Below are 10,478 nucleotides of genomic sequence, written 5' to 3' on the forward strand. Positions count from 1 at the left end.
AAAAAAAAAAAAATTACAAACCCAAAACAAAACGATCCAAAACAAAAAATAAAACTCAAGACAACAATGAACAGAAGAGAAACACCTAAACCATATAAAAAGCTACACACCAAACATTACAAACACCAAGTAACAATAACAAAAAGACATTTAAAACGGTAGTAACACCAGAACGATGACCACATCCTGTTGCGAATATGAAAACCGGTCCACTGTTCAAATTGACATTTTCTCATGTTTGGCAGCAAATTGGATTTGATACTCGAAATTAAATGTTCTTAATTCTTTCTATGATTTGTTGTAGAAGAGAGAGTTTTGAATTTCTAATGATGGGGTACCTCTTCTAATTTTCTAAGACTAGTCAATAGGAAAGTTCTATGGCTAGACCTAGGCTACTAAAGAAGTTTTCTAGACCTCAACCAAAAGTGAGGTCAACACTTCGACATTGGTAACTTTCCAGGTTCTTCTTCTGGTGTGCATCGGCTTGAAGCTCTAGGGTAGAGAGAGAGAATGAGAGGAGGGAATGAGAGAGAGAGATTATTCTTTCTTGTAATACTCAAAAAATAAAATCCTCTACAGCTCTGTGACGTAGGTAGTTTGTCGAACCATGTAAATCTGTGTGTTTCCCATGTATTTTCTGTTTTGTGAATTTTTCTCATTCCAATTTTTCGCCTTATTGTCGTTGCTTTTCACAACAACTTAAAGCAAGCCTTGGTTCGGATCCAAGGAAGAACGATGGGCAGAGACAGAGTGATGACATTGGGGATCGAGAAGTTCAATGACAAGGCTTTTGGTTACTGGATGATGCAGATAGAGGACTACCTCTATGGGAAGAAACTTCATCTTCTGTTATTGGGAAATAAGCTGGAAAAGTTGGACGAGGCGAAATGAAATTTGTTGGATCGATAGGTTCTAGGGGTTAAACGATTAACCTTATCAAGATCTATTGCCCACAACGTCATTAAGGAAAATACTACTGCAGATCTCATGACGGCTTTATCAAGTATGTTTGAAAAGTCATCGGCGAATAACAAGGTGCTCTTGATGAAAAATTTATTCAACTTGAGGATAGCAGAAGGTGTATATGTTGCTCTACACCCGATTGAATTCAATACTATCACAAATTAATTTTCATCTGTTGAAATTGATTTTAATGATGAGATACGTGAGTTGATATTGTTGGTTTCATTGTCAAATAGCTGGGAAGCCATGAGGATGACATTTAAAAGTTCCACAGGTAAATCCAAAATGAAATATGATGATATTTGTGATTTGATTTTGGCTGAGAAAGTGCGTAGAAAAAATTTTGGCGAGACCTCGGGTTCGAGTTCGGCACTGATTGTTGATTCCAGAGGGAGATCAACATGAACTCAAACAAAGGAATATCAAAATCAAAGTTTGGTTAGCAGACAACCTGCACTGCTGGAATTGTTGCAAGGCTGACTACATAAAAAGAAGCTGCAAGAATCCTAAGAAAAAAGAGAATAATAACGCATGAAGCTGCAAGAATCCTAAGAAAAAAGAGAATAATAGCGCATATGTTGTAACTGAAGAAATACGGGATGCACTATTGCTAGCATTTCACAGTTCTGTTGATGACTGAATATTAGATTCATGGGCTTCCTTTCATACATATTTCCACCGGGAGTTGATGTGAAACTATATTGCAGGTAACTTTGGGAAGGTATATCTGGCTAATGGAAAAGCTTTGGAAGTGATGGGATGAGAGATGTTGATATTGAGCTCCCTAACAAGAGAAAATGGACTTTGCAAAAAGTCAGACACGTTCCTGAGTTGAAGAAAAACTTCATTTCTGTTGGGCAACTCAAAGATGACGGTCATTCGGTAGTGTTCTCAAATAGCACCTGGGAGGTTACCGAAGGAGCATTAGTACTGGCTCGGGGGAAGAAAACTGACACATTATGTATTATACAGGTTTACTCAGGCGTGGACACATAAACCAGATGTGCATTATAGGTAAGCAGAAGAAAGTTTCTGAAAAATGGCAGAGCGCTAAAGGCAGGAAAACTGAATCTTGTACGGACAGACGGTGGAGAACCCGCAGAGCTATGAAGAAATCTTGCAAGATAAAAATTCGAGCAAGTGGGAGCTGACAAAACTTCCACTAATGAAGAAGACATTGCACAACAAGTGAGTGTACCGGGTGAAGACTGCACTTAATGACAGTAAAAGGTACAAGACATAACTTGTTGAAAAAGGCTCTCAGTAGAGGCGGTATATTGCCCATGTGCCCATGCAGTGGGAGTTTGAAGCAGATACATGAGTAACCCAGGAAGAGCTTGAAGGTACAATGTTGTATTGACGCTGATGTGTCTACTGAGGGTGTTAATCTTGAGAAACTGAAGTCGTGTGCAGCTTCAGTTGGTCTTCTAGCTTGAAGACAAGAGTTTTAAGTTACAGAGGTGGATGATATCATGTTTGAGGAAAAGGGCGATATAGTCAATGGATGGTGTAGTCAGTGAACCAATCTTTAAATGAGAGATTTGTTGCAAATATGGAAATCGGTCCACTGTTCAAATTGACATTTTCTCAAGTTTGGCAGCAAATTGGATTTGATACTCAAAATTAATTGCTCTTAATTATTTATATGATTTGTTGCATAAGAGAAAAAGAAATAATTAATGGGCTTCATTAATTATTTGATTAATTCCTTAATGGGTTTAATGACATGATGAAATTAATAAATAAACATGCTAGCTCCTCTAGTTATCTCTCTTTGACATTGATAGTTTTCCAGGTTCTTTTTCTGGTGTGCTGCGGTTTGAAGCTCTCAGGTAGAGAGAGAGAAAAGGAGAAGGAAAGAGAGAGAGATTGTTCTTTCTTGTAATCCTCGAGTAATAAAATCCTCTGTAGTTCCATGAACGTAATTAGTTTGTCGAACCACATAAATCTGTGTGTTTCTCCAGTGTTTTTTGTCATGTGAAATTTTCTCGATCCAATTTTTTCGTTTTATTGTCGTCGTTTATCACAACACAAACAGAAGTCGCGGCCAAATCGTAGAGCAACAACATCTTCAAGCAAAGCATTAACCAATCAACCATCAAATAACAGCTTACCAATCAGCATTTTTTATGATCATCATAAAAGAAAAACAACAGCAACCACATAACCTACAAAATCAAAACAAACAAAACCTAAAACAAAATAAAACCTTTTTAACTAAAAAAAAAAAAAAAAAAGGTTTATCGTGTTTCACGTGGAGAGGAAATAAGCTATTCCAATTTCCTCACGTGCAAAATGCTTGCTTCTTCAAACTCTTCATGATAACTTGACTGACTGAGAACAAAAAGTAATTAAATATAAAAGATTATACGATAACCCTACTCTGCACATCAAGTGATTCCAGAAAACGTTAATGGCGTTCTCTAATTCGGGTCACAAAGACGCGCTCAGCGAGCTTGCATGGGGCCAGAAAGTCAAGGAGAGCCTACGTTCTCTTCTCCACTTATTGCCGCCCGGCGGCGATTTTTTATTATTATTGATTTGTGTCCAAATGGTTGCCACGATAAAAGAATAAATTATGGTCTTAAAATTGCACCAAAACTCAACACGCCCTCAATCAAGTTACAAGAAGTAAGCATGGATTAGGAGACGCCTCGATTTTTTACATGAAAAATCCTGAAAGAGAAAAAAACATGGGGTCAATCCCATTTAATGCATTATGAATGGTGAGTACACAGGTCTATTCTTCTACTGAATTAGGAAAGATGTAATTACAAATATGATCATTGCGATCATTGTGATAATTGTGATGGTTTTTTTAATTATTATTTTCATTAACAAAAAGAAATGATATTGTTAACAACAGCCTCGTGTGCACCGCATGCTGATGGATTAGTGGGGTGAGTGAGTCAAGCTGACTTGTGAGCCGGATTGAGTTTGGCTCAATAAGTGTCTCTTGAAATAAGCTCGATTGTCTTGTTAAATAAGCTCGATGAACTAGGTAGCCTCGACTCGATTCATTAGCTTGTGAGCTGGCTCGTTTAAAAAATATTAATATTAAATATACTCAAAATATATTAAATTTCAAGACATTATTTTTAAGGTATTGAGAATGTTTAAAAAAATATTTTGTATTGTATATTAGGCGGTTTTTTGTTATTAATCTCATAGTTTTTCATTTTATTTATCATTTTATTACAAAATTAGCTTAAATTAATATCATTTTCTCTTTTTTATAATAAACAAACTGGCTCATAAGCTGGCTCAAACTCGTTGACTTAAGCTTGAACTTGGCTCAGGCTAAACTCGACTCTTTCATACCCCTAAATGGATTTCAAGGGAGGTGAGAAGAAAATCAGCAAATATAAATTTACAATTTTGTTTTTTCCTTAATTTATTTGTCTTCCATTAGTATTTTTGAGTAAATGGCAGTTTTTTTTAATATTTGATAAAGAGATACAAATAAGGATTAGAAAAAAAATGTTTTAAGACAAGATTTTTAAATTTAATAATATTTAATGATGTTAAACAAATTGCAAATATCAATAGCTCTCAAATTTGAGAGAGATTATTATAGCCCAAAGGAGTACTGTATTTGTATCATTAAAATATCAGTAGAAATGAAGTCTACCGACATTATTCATAGCTCGTGCACCTCTCGACTTTGACCTATTGTGATTATGGACATCATCACAAGTCACCATTGCAACCTATGTGTCCAACTACAACCTACATGACTCACAGGTGACACAACTCTCAACTACGACCGACGAATGTCATTATAGCTCACCACTATAACTTACGTGACCAATCATGGCCTACATGGGTCATAGCTCGTGCAACACCTGACACTATTCCCTGCGAACTACAGATGTCATCACAACTGACCACTATAACATACGTGGCTCACAGCTAGTACAACTCATGACTCTAGCCCTTATAGCCCAAGGAATTCATCGCAATTTACCACAACAACCTATGTGACCAATCAAGACCTATATGGTTCACAGCTCATGCAACTCCAGACTCTGACCTGTGAGAGCAATGGAGGTATCACAACTCACTACTATGATCTATGTGATCAACTATAGTATATGTGGTCCCTAGCTTATGTGACTTCCAACTTTGGTCTTTGCTTCCTATGGATGTCATCATAATTTGCTACTATAGCCTATGTGGCTCATGACTCCCGCAACTCTCTACTACAACCTATATGACCAACCGTCATTCTGGAAGCAACCATTGATGGCCTATACATAGTCAACTATTGCTAAAACATTCAACCATATCCTCTTGGACAAGCTGGCGCTACGATCATCATCTACAACTATAATCATTGTCTACAACATTCATGGGGGGCCTTTGCCTTCATAACCATGGACTTTGACCTTAGCGACCCGTTATAGTTTTTATTGTTGAACTACCATTGTATAGCAACTTTGTATCTGCATTTTCCAAAATTCTAAAGAAGCTTGAACAATGTACTCACAATTGCATAGTGAATTATGTCAATTGAGCTTAGCCCCATGATATGATTTTTTCCCTTTTTTTTTGAGGATTTTTTTTGGTCAACATGTCTTCTTTTGCTTACTTCTCTTTTATCTGTGTATGTGTGTTGAATCTTAATTCAACACTAAGTTGTTAGCTAATCACTTTAACGCTGCGAATCTTCCAACATGGATCAACTTTCTATCAAAATTTGAATAAAAAATATAATTAAGGAATTATTTTTGCTCAAAATAACTTATAAAATAAAATTAAAAATTTTCATCAGATTTTAAATAAAATATTCATACCAAACTTATAAAATAAAACAAGAGATCTATACATGCCAAAGTAGCACCTGAATCACAGTGCGGCAAGGGAATCTAAAAAGCCTGGCCCCCATATTTTTTCCTTAAAAAAAATACAATCGCTTATCCCCATTCACAAATTAAAAAACTAAAACCACCATAATCCTTGCGTTTTCACGTGGTCAAAGCATTAACTAATTAACAAACAATATTTCTCGCGTGCTCTGTTCTTAATTACATCTCCATTTCAGTACTGTACATTAATATATATAACCAAGCAGCCGAGCTGATACACTTTCATCTTCTCTTACAGCACGTCTTCGACCAAAAGCTTTAATATAACACTTTAATGGCCTCTTCATTCTGCAAATCTCCTCCTTTGGGTTACAGAGATGTACTTAATGAGCTCGCAAGGAGCCAGCAGGAAGTCTCTGAGAGACTTCGTTCCCTACTCCGGCTTTCGCCGGTCGACGGCGAAGGAGCGGAACAGCCTTTCTCCGATGAGTCCATGGCGACAGCCATAGTTGCTGTACCTTTGCGCTCTAATGAGAGGAATGGACGGCATCAGAAGAGAAGGTAACTTCATTAATATTTGAAGTAAAAAAAAAGAAAAAATCTTAAAATCAAACAATGATGATGATTGAATTAAATTTAATGTGCTATTTGATTAAATTTCTCTAATATAAATTATTCTTGAATTATATGAAATAGAATGTGTATAAGTCATGTATGATCTTTTTTTTGTTTTCTTTTGGAAGATTTAGGAGCAAAAGACTCAATTTTTATGTATTTACATATTTAATAACTAAACTTCAATATTTATATATACATGTCACCTTATCTATGCATAACAAGATGTATTATTTCATCTTTTTAAAGGTTAAAATGATGATATTTTTAATGTCATATGAAGGATTTGGGCAGTATAAATGTAGAAATTAAAATTAAGTTATTAAATATGTAAATGCATTAGAATTTTATGGCATGTATGTAGATGCCCCTTACTTTAAGGAAAAGGAATTTTCATTAATGAAAAATTGCAAAAATTACTCTGAAGAATTTCCTTGGTTTCTCCAAGAAGGAGGATCAAACTCCAAGTAGTTCAACAAATAGAAAAAGCTTTAGTTCAAATAAAAAAAATCATAGAAAGATCATAGAAAAGAAATTTGATAAAAATTAAAAACCATACAAAAATCAATTTCTCATATTAAGCAAATTTTATTTGATAGGAAGAAGTCACATTCATGGACTACAACATTTACTTCATGTGCACCTTATGATGATGGATTCCAATGGAGAAAGTATGGAGAGAAGAAAATCAGCAAGTCCAAATTTACAAGGTTATAAACTTTTTTAATTTTAGCTTTTTTTTGGGAGGAAATTTACATGCACCCCACACAATTCTTATGCATTTGCATATCTAACATTGAAATATTTATATTTACATTTATAAAGCTATGATGTTGTGATCACATACCCACAAGAAAATTTATATTTCACTCTGTGATGTTAAAGATTTGGATGCCATGTCTGTAGATATGGAAGTTTAGATTTTAGATATGTAAATACATGAGACTTGTGTGGTATGTTTGCAAATGCCCTTTTTCCCCAATTATGATGTTGCTCCTATGATTTCTTTTTCCCTGTTTGATCAAAATCAGTAGAGCGAAACAATGAGAAAATTGAGTTGATGAACAGTTGTAGTAGCATGGCAAAAAGTAATTATTCTAATAAAATGATGTTTAAACTTAACATTTAACTAAATAATGTTAAGATGTTGTTATGATATTTGAAATTTATTTTTAATGGTATTTAAGATGGTATAGCTCTAGCTACATATATATGGGTCAATCACCTTGGAGAAAACTAGAAAGCTATATAATATAAATTATATATCACCAGATAAATTTTTTGGATTAGATGAAGGGCAAAAAAAGAGTATATGAAATATAGCAACTGATAATTATGAGTCAATTTTAAAGAATGATCGCACATGTCATGATATCTAAATGATATAGATTAATTTAATTATAATGAAGATTGCTAAAATAAAAGATTCCTTTGAAATATTTATGGTAACTTAATGTCATAATGATTTAGCTACTTGTACATTAATTTTATAAGAAAATTAATGACCAATCATACTATAGTCAAATCATATTAGTTTTAGAAAAAAAAAAGGTCAATCACTAATTAATAATTGAATCATGTTTAACATAAATAAAAAATTCAATATATATAATGTTAAATTTAAAAATGGTACAAATGGGAAATATTTATATGAAGAGATATAGTGAGAGTATGACTTGAGATTTCAATACATTCATTTAAAATAAGAAAATATACAAAATATTTATGATTTTAAAATATCAAGATGATTTAAAGATACAAAATATAAAGTGATTATTAGAAAAATTAGGTTATACGAATTCAAGAATGGCTTAGTGAAGATGTCACTAATGATATATTGATCATGCTTGTGATGAGAATGAGAAGATAATATTCTATAACTAAAAATGTTAAGAGACAGTTCGAGTGGCCCATACTATACATAAGAAAATATAAGATGTGATTAGATTAATTATAATATAAATTAGTTAAGTTGTAACTAATAATAGATTACTTAATTTCTTAAGTTGTGCCAAGAGTTTTAAACATAATCAAGCTATATGATCTAATGTATGATTCACTTAACTCAAAAGACTTTTGATGCCCAAAGAAAGAAAGCATGGTAATTGAAGTTAACCAATAGTGTACAATGCCAAATATTCAAAGAAAACTAAGGCTAATTTTTTTCTTAAACTTTAAATAGACCTTTTTTCGTTAAGAAAATGTTTCTTTGTTTGCTACTTTCTTAAGCAACAATATCATTATGAAATTAAATGAACTCATGAGGTATATCGTTATTTACTTCTTCATGTTATAAATAAAAAATGCAGGAGCTACTTCAGATGTGCATATAGAGATGAACAAGGATGTCGTGCAACAAAACAAGTTCAACAGAAGGAAATTGAAGACCCTCCAATGTTTCATGTCACCTGCTCCAATGAACACACCTGCGATTATTTAAGCTCTCTCTTCTTGACAGAACTAAATATGGATGCTTAGTTAATTATTAAATATGAATCTTTGAACTTTTGATCAGCTAAAAAAATGAGCTTTGATATGTTTTATAGCACCAAAACATTGTAGGATGATCATTTTTGAGTATGTGATGGTTGAATTTAGAGCATATCTAAATTTAGTTAGAGTACAAAAATTATATTCGAAATTAAGTTTTGGGTACAAAATTTTTAATCAATTGTATTTCTTTTTTATTAAGAGGATGATACTTTTTTCGATCTGAGAAATAAGTGTATACAAATAATTACTTTGTTGTCTTTTGTTAACATAAGGAAATTATTGCTATCTTTGGATTACATAAACACATCATTCACATGTTCAAGAGATCCAATTGACATACCCTACTAACTTAACAAACTCATTCTTTCAAGTTCTTGTGTCAAAACTACTAAAGGTACATATTTGCAAATTATTTGCTTGAGTTAAAAGCTTTTTAGTCAAACTATGACATTAAAAAATAATAATAATGTTGATTATAAGCATATGAATAATGATAATCTATTGTAATCTCTGTTGATATGGAGTACTGGTTATCAGTGGACGCATGCCACATGGGAGCAGTCATATACTTCTGGATTCATTCACAACCATTCATATATAGCAACTGATAATCCAAACTATAATTAGCCTAGTATTATGAAAATCAATTTAGGCAAATCGGGCTTTTATCGTTAAATTCTATAATGAGTTACACCAAATTAATGATTTTTACGGATTCATTAATCATTTTATTTGGTATAACTCATTATAATGTGATTGGGTTCAGAACAGGCATAAAATGTGGAGAGAGATAGCTTGTGTAGCAAGCTAGATTAGTTTGACCGATTGGCTCAATGAGGGAGCTATGAGTGATCATAGCCCGGTTATAGTGTTCAGCATGTCGATATCCAACCAAACTAAAAAAAAGCTCAAACAATACCTAAGATGGCCTAAAATGTTCCACAACTGCATGGGCATGAGGTAAATCCCTCTAAGAAGATTAACTTGCTTCATAGCTTAGTTGACTGACAGAGGCGTTAACCAAAAATGAAGCATGAGGAAAATAAGTATTACGAGAATGATCACCAATTCAAGATCTCACCAAGATAATAGAATTTATAATACCCATGCTAGAAAAAAGAGGGGAGATAGATCAAGAATCTCACGAGATTTGTGTACAATATGAACCTGATTTATAATGTATCAAACAATCCATCTTTGAACAGGATGATCATTATAAAATAAAAAGGAGGGGTTCCTAGTTATTAAAATGTTGAATAATTTTTCATTTCTCCTATATTCCCCGATGCTCTAAGTTTATGAATAAACTAGAATCCAAAGCTTTCAAATACCATATATTAGAGCAAAAAAACCTTACATCTAAATATAACCACCCATATGACATATTGGCAAGAATGAGAGTGAAATAAAGTTCATATGTCATATGTGCGCTCTATATTTTTTCATTTCATTGTTCCTTTTTTGTAGAATTTTAATAATTTATCATAATAATTTCTTAATGGTATATCATAATTTTTTATTTTTTATTTTGTAATCAACTACATAGAAATTTATTTTTATACCTTACCATTTACTTGCCTCATAATTGAATTATATATA

This window comes from Phalaenopsis equestris, unplaced genomic scaffold (genome assembly GCF_001263595.1).
Source record: "Phalaenopsis equestris unplaced genomic scaffold, ASM126359v1 Scaffold000002, whole genome shotgun sequence".
Classification (NCBI taxonomy): domain Eukaryota; kingdom Viridiplantae; phylum Streptophyta; class Magnoliopsida; order Asparagales; family Orchidaceae; genus Phalaenopsis; species Phalaenopsis equestris.